The 13757-nt window shown below is 46.2% G+C and overlaps 1 protein-coding gene across 1 annotated transcript in view; it reads right to left on the minus strand.

The window, feature by feature from the left end:
- LOC105564884 (POU domain protein CF1A) overlaps window positions 1-13757 on the minus strand; it is a 48070-nt gene that overhangs the window by 3871 nt on the left and 30442 nt on the right. The window contains exon 2 of the mRNA XM_012017642.1: window positions 475-727. The gene's annotated coding sequence lies outside the window, so the exon portion shown is untranslated. The remainder of the gene's footprint in view (window positions 1-474; window positions 728-13757) is intronic.

Below are 13757 nucleotides of genomic sequence, written 5' to 3' on the forward strand. Positions count from 1 at the left end.
TCTCTCTCCCCTTCTCTTGCGTTCACATTTTTTATCGTCGTGTATCCCTGATATGCGCGACCCTCGCGATTTAGCGTCCGATGCACATAATTATGCATTAAACGTCAATGTATTCTGTAAACGAGTGACACCAGGCTGTCGATCGCGGAATGCAAACGTATTTTATCGTCACTGGAACTCTCACGTAGACTATTAAATATTTGCAGACCGTACATCAATCAAATATCTCAAATCTGAACGTAAAACCGATAATTTTTTCAAAATCCAACCAAACTCCAAACGGGAGTACGAAGATAATAATGAAAACATATCGGAATAGCTATAAAATAACTAAAGTTCTCTTCACTTTTCATTGAAATATTCCACGATTTGGGTATGCGATATATCGTGTCTCGGCGTTATGTGGCACTCCTGGCTCTCCAAGCCAAGAATCTTATACGATAGGAATTCATATGATAGGAAAATGTCGCTCACCTCAAATCCGACGATATTTAGGCCCGCCCAAGTGTCCTGACTGCGCGCGATCGACGGACGACTTGTCCCGGACGTCCCGAAAGTCCTGATGACCGATCCTTGACGACTGGATACTCCTTCGGGGGCCCCGACTAAGTCCGGCAGAGCGGCGGTGGCTGCGGCGGCTGCGGCGGCCGGGCTGGTGAACCGATCATCGAGTTCGGTGGATCCAAAAATGGGTCCGCGGGACGATCGGCGATCCAAGGGCAGGAAACTGCAATTTCGTAAAGTAGGGCCTTAGGTTGGGATCCGTCTTTACTCCGAGGTCAAATTCGCGGCCCACTTGTGTCGAGGAAGGGAACGGGACCCCTCTCGGTTCCGTTCCCCCTCACGCCCCCTTAAATCCCGTCGGTCGGCCTACGGCAGCTCGAGCTCCGGCAAGCTCTAATTAGATTTTAAGTGAGAAATTGAGCCTGCCGGCAATTTTAAGGAAGCCGAACACACCGCCCTGATTAATATCATTATGTGCGTTCGCTTGTTACACCGTAGGGCCCACGAGATGGAATCCGCGGATATACAGGCGGATGCAAAACTACTTTGTAATTTAGTATAGCTCGCTGCTCGAGCGGCGAAATATCTTTTTTTGTTGAGAAGAGTATCTCCATCGCAATTAAATTATTATTCTCGAAGATCTTGTAGAAAAAGATACTGTTACAACCTGTTCCGCGTGTTACACTGTACGCTGTGCAAATTGATCTTCTAGTTTACGTAGAAAATCATTATCCATGCCGTATGCACCTACCATAAATCCTAATTAATGATTAAGAATCAGAGCCCGTACTTCATTCGCTAAAAAAATGTTAACGAACCACCTGCCGTTTCCATTGCAACGATCAAAATATGAATCTTGGAGCGAGCTATATCAAAATATGCAGCGACTCTCTCGCGATCGTCGAGAGATAGCCAGTGGCTTCTCGTCCCGGTGCCCGAAGGACGAAAGGCGGAAGAGAAGCAGTGAAGAAAGGCTCGCCGAATAGCAACGGGGGCGAGGAAGGAAGATATGCCATTACAAACGCTTATTTTCGGGTAATCGTGCGCGGTGCCATGAAAGAAACAACTCGCAATTATCATTGTTGCGGATGCATCGGCCGCATCGGGCAGTACCCCCCTTTTTTTCTTTTACCTCGACTCCCTTCTTCTCTGCCCAGAGGCGACGCTAATTTTTGCGTTTTGAGGAAAACGAGGCCCCTTTGTCCACGAGCACCTCGCCGCGTGTTCTCCGACACGCGAATCACGCGTAAATCGGTACGCAAATTTCGGTACGTGCATTCAAAGTGCCCGGTAAGAGCACGGTCGGAGGTAAAGTAATTTAAACGGTCGTTTTCACGCACGCAGTACATAAATAATCGAAAAATATCCCCGAACTTACCGGGAGATCGCAATTGAAAAAGTTATTGACCAAAGAAAATCATATTTTTCATTAAACAAATCTCAATCCAGATGGCAATTTCCCTCTTTCTTCGCTAGAATCGCGAATGCAAATCGCAAAGTGAATCGAAAAGCGACGATTTTTCACCGAAACGATGAGACAAACGTGATGTTAAATATGCGTAACGGGCATCATTGCCGCACGTTTTGCTTTAATGACCGTCAGCTGACTCAGCGCTACCAATATATGCCGTAACAGATTATATATATTATCTAACCGCTTAAACAGCACATAATCATTGCTATTATATTAATTGTATTATTATCAAGTATAATCGCGCGGGCGATGAATTAGAAGAGGCTAAGCCCGAGATAGTCAGTTACCGTTTTTATAATGAAATAGTGAGTCCGTACTATTAGCGCGATTTAGCGGTGGAATATTTTTACATAAATCTTCATCTTCAACGTAATCGACGTGTGCGGTTGCACATCGGCCCTGTTACTGTTGAATGCCGATGACGCTGTCGTTAGCACAGGACGATCAAAATCATTAGTCTCGGCAAAGAGCCGTCATTAGCACAGCATTAAATGGTTATTAAGGCGTGCGCACGGAAAAATGTGATCTGGCGGGGGCGAATAAATTAGACGAGAAAAAAGCCGGCGCGTTTACTATTAATCACCGGCCGTCTCGATGCCGGCAGCGCCTCGTTTTATATCGATTTCTGATTCAGTGCTTTGTTTACTCGTCGTTTTGATAGCCGACCGCCGCGAGTTTAACGGCACCGAGGTGTCGTGGCCGACACGCCGTTTGTGATTGGAGTCGCATAAATAAATGGATGTAACCCCCTCCCCCTCCCGCGCCGTTTGTTACCACCAGCTAATTAAGCCTCGAAGTTCGCGAGAGGCCTCGTGGACATAATGTTGACCGCGCAAATTTTTTCAAAGCGATATCTCGACCATACTAAAATGCTAATAAGCTCTTAAGGCCTGTATCCACGATGCTAGAACTTGGTCCAAGTTCTAGCTTCGAGAAATGTGTAGCCAAGCAACTTGCAGCTTTTACGGAATAGCCGCAAGTTGATTGGCTTCACATTTCTCGGACCAAGTTCCAGGCATTGTGGCGACAGGTCTTAAAAATTCCTAGACGAAGCATCGAGATTTTCGAATCTTACCAATTCGGGCGAATCATCCTGATTACAGGTCGAAAGGATTTTCCCGAAAGAAATTCGTCACGGTGATTATGTAAATGCCATTACGGAAGCGTGCGTGCGTGCGTCCGGTTTCATTTCGTAAAAGAGTGGCATAATGAATGTGCGGTGGCGCGGTCGAGTAGACTTTACCCTCTTCGAAAGCGACGCGACGCGAGCGGCGATCATCGCGCTATTCATCAGCTGCGCTCTTTTACCACCGGCGTGACGTGCCGTGGCTAATGGCACCTCTAAAGCGCCAGACAACGACGATAATCCCGACGTTCCACTCCACGGGCACCCTTCTATGTACGCGATTTCCCGAAATCTCGTGCGGGCGTCACGCGTATCACCTGTCGTCCACGCGCGCTAGCGCGACGGACACGCAATCGCAAAAAATGTGTTAGCATGCAGGTAGCATAATTCTCAGTGACTTAGTGAGGTTTGACCTACAACTCGATCCTTTCTATGGGAACACGCGTTCGAGCTTCTGGTCCTTGAATAATTTCTTGGACCAGAAGCTCGAACTTGCTAATATGTCCTTTCCCTCTGCCTCTTGCTATACATTTTTTTTTTACAAAATTATTTTGTCAAAGGAGATCCCGCGCTGTGGATTCGAAACTTAAGTATATTGTCTTCGCTGAGATTTGAGTATGTCAGGGCGGAGATGGGGAGACTTGTAATCTCCCTTTCTCTCTCATTTTCTGCATTTTAATCCCGGGTACGAGATCTCGTGCAGATTACGGGGAAAATAAAGTTGTTAACGCACAAAGCAGGGAATTAAAGTTATAGTCCGTCGAAATTAATGCGAATAAACCAGCAGTTATAAAGTATTACACGTATGAAAGATTTATTAGGTAGGAATAATTATATAATTCAACACGTTCAATGGCGCATAAATTTTGCGTGACTTGCTGCGTGATCGCACGAAAAAAAAATTAGGTATGCATAATTCCCTTATGTTATTGCCGGCCAGGTAATTCATGTGGTACTAAACGTGTTAATTAATCCGACGTATCAAGATTTAAAAGAGTAAATAAGCAGCTAGAAGCTCTAAATTTAATCGCTACATGGTTAAATAATAAATAAAACGACAAGGATAAACATCGCATATCAAGTACTTTCGTACCTCGAACGCGAGTAAAAAATGAGCCAGGAGGTTCCCACTTATCCGACTTAATTAATGACCGAATCCATCATCGGGACGTTCCCACAATGAGGCAGAAGACCGCTTGCCACCCTGCGAAGTAAAGCCTGCGTGCAACCCTTTTTCTCAACAACCACCTCTTTTCACGCGTATTGCCAAGTAGACAAAACCGCGACGCAACTGGCCGACTAGTCCACCTTTCCGGAACGAACATCTCCGCCGTCGTCACCTATAACGGTCGTTCAGAACCGTTTCAGGAGGCTGAACTCGATTCCTAAACTGGATTTTGACAACACCTCGACGAAACATTTCGAAACGAGGATGAAGAGCGATCCCTAGTTAATGCGAGATCGCAATGGAGCCTTCTTCCGGTGGGAAGTGCTCGCGAATCGTCGATTCATAGCTCTAATCATAAACTATTAATTCTAATCTAAATTCTTAATATCAATTATTAACTAAAACTTTAGCGCACGCTCGAGGAGCGCCGAGAGCCAGAGCACGATGTCTCACAGCAAATCCTAATCACCCTACTCCAATTAATCACATGGCACGTATTCATTTAGAAAATCTCGAATTAGCTCGGTCCACGCGGACGAGATGGAAGTCCGGTGTATCGATGTCGCGAGACCGTTGCCTTTGATATCAAGTCATCAGGAGCGCGTGCAAGCGGCCGCCGCCCTCGTCCGATGATAAATGATACGTTGAAATCTAGCACGGCTGGAACCGTCCAGCGGCGATGCGGCGTGAAACTTCCTCCCCGGCGAACGAGGACGCGGTAGAGGAGGCAAGAAAAAAAGAAATGAAGAAAGAAAGAGAGGGAGGGAGAGAAGAGAGGAGTCTGAGAGAGCGACGAGTGCCTGTCCCAGTGTTCTGTGTCGACCGGTAACCGGTGGTGAGAGAATCCCAGAAAGCCGAGAGCCAGTCTTGCAGACTCCCGAAGGCTAGAACTCCTAGGGAATCCAAGCAAAACCGGTCCAGTCGGATCCGGAGCACCCGCTGGTCAGTCCGGGCTGCCGACTATCCTCTACCTGATCTTCCTCCTTCTCTTCTCTCTCCCTCTTTTCCTGCCTCTGCTCATATCTCTCTCTCTCCTTCTCCGAACGACCTCGCTCTCTCGAGCACTCGAATGCGTTTTATCCGGCGCTCCTGAAAGCACGGTGGACAAAGCGAAGAAGGACCCGAGCACGCTTCGCCGCCTGTCGAAAATCGATATTTCAATGTAATTATTCGCACGGTGCGCGAGAGAAATTCGTCGCAGCCTCTCCGTCGTTGTCGTTGCTACTCTCTCGAGGTCGGAAGAGCGAGGCGGATTCTCATTGTCGTGTACCACCATGCTCTTACGTAACGGAAAAACATTTACGGAGAGAAAGAGAGAGGGAGACAATCTTTGCAGTTTGCGAGAAGCGTTTCAAAATACCAACGATATGACGGATGCGGCTCGAACTAACTCGCGGCTAACTCTTCCTTTCACTCCGTCGCCGTCGCTGGCGCGATATATTTTTCGCGCGTTCGCTCGCGACGTCTCCGCTAACGTCTTGCGCCTTTTTCCGTGCACACGATAAATTCCATATGACGAGCTTCATAAATCTCCCAGATGAGTCAATAGAATGTTATCGCGTAGATATCCGCTTTAACTTAGATCCTTCTTTTCACGTAAAGGGAGATACGTGTCTCGTATAGCGCGTTATTTGATAAACACGTTACTTCTCCGTCCAAAGAATCAGTGCCTTTCACGCGATGTGTACAGTCTTATTCATTAATGCCTGGACCTCAGTTTTACCAGGATTCACATTTTCATATTCTTTATTGCCATCTATACGTCGATGAATTTCAGGCTGTAGTTCACACAGCCGTCTATAGAAGTCTAGTACATACATACAGCTATGAAACTCCGTGATGTGTACAGATGAGAAAAATGATGATAAAAACGCAGGTCCAGGCATTAACGAATGAGACTGTACGTGGCACCTGTTATCTAAAAGAGAATCGAGTGTCCTTCGAGTCCGCAAAGTCTGGATTTCCGACTTTGAAAAATTCCGCCGTGTCGCACCTCCGTCAGCACAATCAGGCCGATGAGGTCCAGTAGCGCGACAGTCCGGTATAACCGATCGACCGACGAAGGCTCCCGCGAGCGAGGACGCGACGGTATGCGGTAACAACGTATAACGCCAGATAGTATCTCGATATGGGAGAAAAAAATCGAGCGTCGCGGACGTCGATGACGTGATTAGGCTGGAACGTCGTCGTCGTTAGCTCACGCCCGTGACGAATCACCCTGTGGACTATGTGGAGGACGACAGTTCGCCCTGTCTTTCACTCTCTTTCTCTCTCTTTCTCTCTTCCAAGGCTCTTCCGAGAGTATACTGAAGAGATGACAAAAGGACCACCGGTATGTAAGGGCGGGCCGCATGATCTTCCCCGGGGCACCCGTTATGATCGATTCCGCGATCGATCTGTCACCATTAGATTCGAAAGCGGTAAAGCCCGACACGCTGCTGCGAGAGGCTGGGGAGTAACGCTTAGGCCTTACCGACCACGAGGTGCCGACAGTCATTCGATATCTTAATTATTTAAGAATATTCTAACTTGGCGGGTCTTCGTAATGATTCCATGTACGTAGGCTTAAAGACAGCAATGTGCATCGCGAAGACAATATGGAATATTGCAGCCGACCACGTGCAGTTCTAAAGCTCGACGAACGTGCGTAGGTAGTTGGCGATCTGCGCGCTCAATACATTCCCGAGGACTACGATATTAACTCAAGTCCGCGTAAATTAGAGGGGAACGAGGCGAGAAACGTAGTCGCCAAGCTCCATATCTCGAGGCCGCAACGAGGCCGGGTTCTCACAGGAAATGGCCGAGATGATCGTCGAATGGAGAAGGTGAAAATCGGAATTGCTTAACGAAGGGTATAAAGACATCTACGAGTGACGATAAAGCGCGAAACGAACCGGCGGGCTCCACGAGTTGTTAAGTCCGCGAACTTATCCGCACCGGTTCCGCGCGTTTTACCTCGGCTTTTTAATCCTCAATCGGTCGATCGGCCGTATCTCGCGCCCTCGCGGAGACTCGCGTCTGGAAACCTTACACCGGATTGTTTCCTCTCGCGTCCGCGAGAATGGCGAGTGGTTTTTCACGATAAAACGGAAGACACAAGAGCGCAGTAAACTCTCTCTGATCTCCGTCGGGCGGGTTGTTACAAGTGCAGTTTACAATAACGATCTCTCTACCAGATATCGCGATGTTATCGCGAATAAACGTCCGCGATATGTGACCCTAGCTATTAACGCGATTATCGATTCTTATCCCTTTGTTCCCGGCTGTACGAATTGTTTCGTAGTCTAACAAAAGATATGACTCGTCAGTTTCTTTCTCGAAATTTTTCTGTAAAGCATGACCTTGAAGGAACAGACAATATATCGTAAAAATAACAGTCAAAGGGAAATCAAGGTCTATAAATTATGTTCTAATATATCAGAATGACAGGTTTGTGGTGAAAAGTGTAAAAACTCACGTATTCCTTAGAAAGTACGAATTTCGTACGATCCCTAGCCTGCTGGCATCTTGTGAAAAAACCTATAGGCAAAATACCGGAAGAAGAGAGGGAGGGGGAAGGACCGACGTTCTAGATCTTTTAAACAAACCATCGGGTGTTGCCGATATAGGCACTTCTTTGCCACGCTCGAATTCTCGCAGGGCAGTATCCGAAAAAAGTTCGTGCCGGCAGTCGTACTCGCAGGATTATGTGCCCGCTTTGCCCTCTCGTTCGACCCAGGTTCTCTTCACCTCGGGTTGTCTCACCAGGTTGCGCTATCCCTTCTTCGGCCTCGTCACAACCACGACCATGCAATCGGCACGTACGTAGCTTTTCAAGCGAAGGTTTACCTGCGTGGTGAGAGATACCCCTTGCTCTACGATAGTGGCTCTCGCTTTCTCTCCCGATGTAAAACTGCGCGAATGAGGGACCGGGGCCGAGAACGAGCGCTCCCTTTGAACCTCGCCAGAGTTCTGCGCCTGCTCAAGAGATTGGAGCCAGAGGTTCTTAGAGAGAAAAAGAGAGAGAGAGTGTGTTCTCCAAGAAGCAGTCGGTCGTGAAGCGAGATGCCGGCAACACTTTGACGCGCCATTGTAGCGTCCATTATTATTCAGATTCACCTTGTTTGGACTCCATATTTTGTCGTACGCGCGACGTCCGAGGACGTCGAGTTTGGTCGCGCGCCCGGTGGCAATTTGTATTACGGAAAGCAGCAAATCCTTTCGCGACTTGACACTTTTCAAGGATAGCCACGCTCCGCTACGTTTTCTAAAAGCCTAAGAATCAAATTGTAGAGAAAAGACGTTTGTGCTACTCTGCTGTAAATACTTTTCGAATAAGATTAAACAAAAAAGAGCATTTAGGAAACGTTTCCGAAGAGAATAATCATTCACGAAACGAGTTGCGTTCTCGACATCTTAACGAGGCATAATGAAACGGCGGAAGATACGGAGCGACTATCGATGCTGGTGAGCACAGCCACTGACACGATAATTACCGCTGTTACGACCTACCAAACGTCGTATTTAACGGGTAAACGCCGTTCGCCTACTAATCGCGCGAGGAAAAGCCCTATTGATCGATCGCATTCGATGCATCCTACGTTACGTCGCCATCGTGCAGCCCTTTTTTTACCATTACATTTTCCGTAGAATCTCTTGTAACGGTTGCTCGTATCCGACGACTCGTTACGGTTATTGTTATGGTTAGCCGATATTAGAATCAATATTCAAGGGCCACAGCAATTTGTATCTATTGGCACCAGGTTTTTTAATTCATCCGACACTGTGACCAGAGAGACAATTGTGCGCTCGATAAAAAGTTGGTCTGTGGCAGAAACGTATGTTTTATTTACATACGTTTAATTTACGTCAGATGTTATTCTGAAATTCTTTTGAATTTAACGAGATGAAGCTTTACGTCGGGCAAATGCAATTACCTCTGACGAGCTATTTTGTCACGAAAAGCCATATGATCACCCGTCGTCTTCTTTATTCCTTCTTATAAAGAAATTCCAGCCTCTAACGCATCAAATGCGCTTACCTGCCAGCCATGTAATCCTGTAAGCACCCTTTAATACGCTCTGCAGGCTCCATTGTCGTCCGATCTTAACTTCTATGGATTATAAACTATTTTTATTTGGTATTAGTGTTTTGCGCTCGCTACTTTGTCTACTTCTCACGTGACCCCTGCTGCGCGTGCGAAAGACGGAATGTTTTTCTTCCATAAATCCGATGAAATGCCAGTTGCATCGTCGCCGATGATACAAGCGTCGACTTAAAGAAACTTCCCCACGCTCGATAGTGAAACTATTTGTTTGATTTTTTATCGGGAATAAACAAATTTTTACGCAGACCAAGGCCTGGAACGGGGAAGTCTGAATTTACCGAAATTTTACAAAGTTATTCGCGCAAGGAATAAAAATTGCAACAATTCGTTCTCGTAATGATCGAGTGTTCTATCGACAATATATAATTCTATAATTAATATAACAATATTCTAAAATGCGACCGTCATTTGAATGTTCGCTTTCGTTTGAACGATATTTTACAAACGACTGATTCTCGCGTGTCGAGATGCAAGTAGGAATTGTATGAACGGCCGTAAGAATTTTTTTGGCAATAAATATCCTTCGGTGTGAGCTTTATCACGACGTGTGCCAGCAAAAAAAATGAATATCGCGAGCGCGTACATCCCTCTTGCCTTGGACCATACCTGGGCGATGCATGGATAAAGCTGGATCCATAATTCCTCTTTCTCTTTTCCCTCTTGCGCGTACCATCCGTAATTAATGAACACCGTGTAGAATAGGGAGAATTATTGCACGCTTACGGGCGTGGGGTTCTTCTTTTATGGAAAGACCGAGATCGAAATCGTGCCCACAGATACAAGCAAATTTATGCTCGTTCTCGTAATACGGAAAAAGGAATGAATTATCGAAGTCGCGTGATCGGCTACCGTGATAATTGAATAGCGCGTTATTTACTCACACCGAAATTCGCGGCCCTCGCGAAACTGCACCAGCATAGTCGCCTAAGTAAATCGGGCCTAGTCGTTAAAGCTACGTAATTAAGATAGGACATTGCAAATTATCGAAAAACAATAACTACGTTCCAAGCTATTCAATTTCAATCATATATCACAAAAAATAAATCTTGTTCCTTGCTCGATGTTGTACATCACAAGAGGGCATATATTTTGGTGTCGGCAATTTGCATGGGTGTTTAATCTTCATTACAAGTCCCCAAGCGGAGTTATTTATTTAAGAGCCAATGACTTCCCGCAAGGTTTTTATCGGAAACTATTACACCTACGAATTTTTACCATCGATGTTTTTTCAATGAAAAATGTCACTTCACGGCGAACGATTTGCGAGTGATTACAAATCTGTGTCAAGGAGGAGCGCGGCATCTTTCGACTTCGAAATCGAGCAGCCTGGACGGTTCCCCGGTGGAACACTGGGCGTGGACAGCTGCATCGTAGACCCCCATAAACGGCGGTCCCCACAGCGTGGATGAAACTACGACGACGTGTGCTATCGAGAGCGCGGAAATGCGCGCGGACAAAAACTATGGATCGCGCACAATGGCCACATTGTGACGGTGTATATCCACAAAAGGTGTCGATCGAAGCGAGAACAGCCAACGCGGCCCCGTGCCAAAAATCGGCTCGGAAAACCTGGCAAAACGTGCTCCATCATTTCACATCGGAACGGCGACCTAAAGGAACATCGTGCTCAATGACACATCGGCTTTCCTCTCCTTAACAGTTGCATTTATATAACAAATACGTATCTTTTTCACTTGTTAAGAAAGAAAAAGGTTCAACCGGTTTCCATCTTTTAATCGCGTATTGCATAATCGAGATTGATAAGATCGTCCGTTTTACACAACGAGCGTAGCCAATCAAGGTAACGGGGGGGAAAAAGATAAGTAATGGATAAATAACGAGAACCGTGTTAAAAATCCGACAGGTTAATTGCGACGATGGTAATCTTGAACTCTTTTTGAAAATTATAGAGGTTAATAGTGAGCGTATTAAATGGTGTCGTGAATTAATTTCTATTTAATCACATGCTCTTTCACGTAATAAGCACGACGTGCCTTCAGAGGCGAGGGGAAAAATAATTTGCGGAAATAAGCGGCATGCCGGCGCCTAATCAGGAAAATCTACTACGTCTATAGAAGGAAATGTCGCTACGCTCTCGCAATTACATTTCATGGAATACATTTCCGAGCTCACACGTGGTGTGATATCGCAACGATACGATGAAACCGCCGTATAGTCATACCTTTATGATTCTATCTTGCAAATGTGTACAAATAAAAAAACCGGATTACATCGTGTGGCTAATCTTGCAAGTGTTATATTAATCGCATTAATATAATAGTGAAAGATTTTTTTGCATAAAAATCTCGACGTGTTACGATTATTTGTTATGAAGTGAAAATCGCATTAATTATGCACGTTATGAAGTAAAACTAGCTATCGTTATGAAGTAAAGTTAGTCATCGTATATATATATTTTTTTTACGCAACGCAAATGACGAAACAGCGGCAAGAAGCAGCCTCGATAACATAAATCCCGAAGCAACGATCGGAAAATCACCGGCGCGAAACTACCGCGCTAGACCGCAGTCGATTAATCTAAGGACGCGAGTCTCTGCCGTTTGCAACTTTATCGCCGATGTTGTGACTCACAACGATCTTCGTCGCACGCTATTGCGCGAGTCACGAATCCGCGATGAGCCTAAGTGGACGATCCTTGGTCACGGAAGATCGCCCAGGGAAACCGCGAAAGATCGAGGAAGATATCTCGAGCTTGGTGTACACAAGAGTGCCGAGAGTGCCGAGAGTGCTGAGAGCAATCGTCGACCGTAACGACTTCAGTCGTAGAATTAAGAATTGCAATAATGAATAATAAGAGACTAATGTTTGACAGTTTTGCACTCTAAGAGCGAAATTGTGGTCATTAAAGCTGTACAATTACCGGACAATGCTGTGACAAAAATAATGGATAAACAAGAGCTCCCGTTATCCAAGTGCGCACTCTCGAGAGTCGGGAGTGCTTGGAAAAGTTCTCGATGGCGCCATGGGCCTACGCGGGAGCCCCATTCTGCCTACCCTTATTTATAACTCAAACAAAGGTGACAAAGAGCTGATACGCTGCATGCGGGGATGCGCTTCCTCTTTTTTCCTATGTTTCGCTAGTCGAGAGACAGAGAGGGGGGGGGGGGAGGGAGAGAGAGAAAGCGCTTCTCACCTACCATATTGTTACCGCCGCTAATGCTACCGGACAACAATGCGGCTGCGTCCACATTGCACGCGTCCGACCGCTAATTCCTCACGTTTTCTCTCACCCCTCCTGCTTCGATACATCACAGCTTCCTCGCCCTACGTCTCTACCCTCGAACGAGATCTGACTGTATACCATCCCGGAATTGGATTTCAGGAGGCCCCTGTGAGTTTTTGCGAACTATTCTCCCCATCTGCCCGACACGCTTCCGCGTCTCGTATTTCGCAAAATAAAGTATACGTAAAAAAAAATATATATATACGAAAGAAGAGTGCCTTTTAAAACTCTTGAAGATACTGCGGTCTTTTGTCAACAATTATTTAAACCTTTTACAAGCCACAAATTATAATCAAGCACTGTAAATGTGGAATCTACCCCCATGGAAGGGATTCCTGCACGACGTTGATTGCTCCTGTAAAAGTGAACGATTTCACGTCATCGAGAAATAATATCGTTGATAAAAAAAACAAAGTGTGAGGCAGCGAAAAGCAAAGCATCCAGAAAGTGCGGAACACCTATGGAGGCGTTCGCGAAAGCTTCTATCGATGCGATGGAAATGCAAATCTTACGGCAAATCCTCTTGAGGATGGGTGCGCGCGCCCGCGCAAGAGAGAGAGAGAGAGAGGGGGGAGGGTTGGCAAGTGTAAGAAATTGAGTTCCGGTGAGAGGAACTTGAGTACTCCCCGGTAGTTTTCCTGCAACGCAAGGTCGACTGTTTCTTGTTATACACAGAGAGATAGTACAAAACGTGGTAAAGCACTTTTGGCAAATTAGAGCAAGACGCGCGTGCAGTGTACATGCGTTTTGTAAATAAAATGAGAAAGATAAAGTATGTAGAGTGCTCAATATGCTTATTATTAATAATGTAAATCCCAATTCAATAACATACAGTACGAAATCGATAGTAAAACGGAAAACAGCATAGATAATTACTGTACTGCACACATGAGAGACAAGAATGCTCGCGGTTCTCGATTGCCCGCGTAAAGAGAAACGAAGAACGAAGTTCGAAAAAGAAGAACAGAGGAGGAGAACGCGCCCTTTTTTCCGCAGGTAAATATTTCGTCGCTATCGCGGTTTAGACGATTTAATGGACGGCCATTAAATTTGTCAGCAGGTTCCGCGCTCGGAATTCGTGCTCGATTCCCCCCGGGGGTCGGCGGTCACCCCCCGCGGCCGCGCGCGGCGCGGCGCGGCGCGGCGCGGCGCGGC

This window comes from Vollenhovia emeryi, unplaced genomic scaffold (genome assembly GCF_000949405.1).
Source record: "Vollenhovia emeryi isolate VEMERY1.0 unplaced genomic scaffold, V.emery_V1.0 DF939159.1, whole genome shotgun sequence".
Taxonomy (NCBI): Eukaryota; Metazoa; Arthropoda; class Insecta; order Hymenoptera; family Formicidae; genus Vollenhovia; species Vollenhovia emeryi.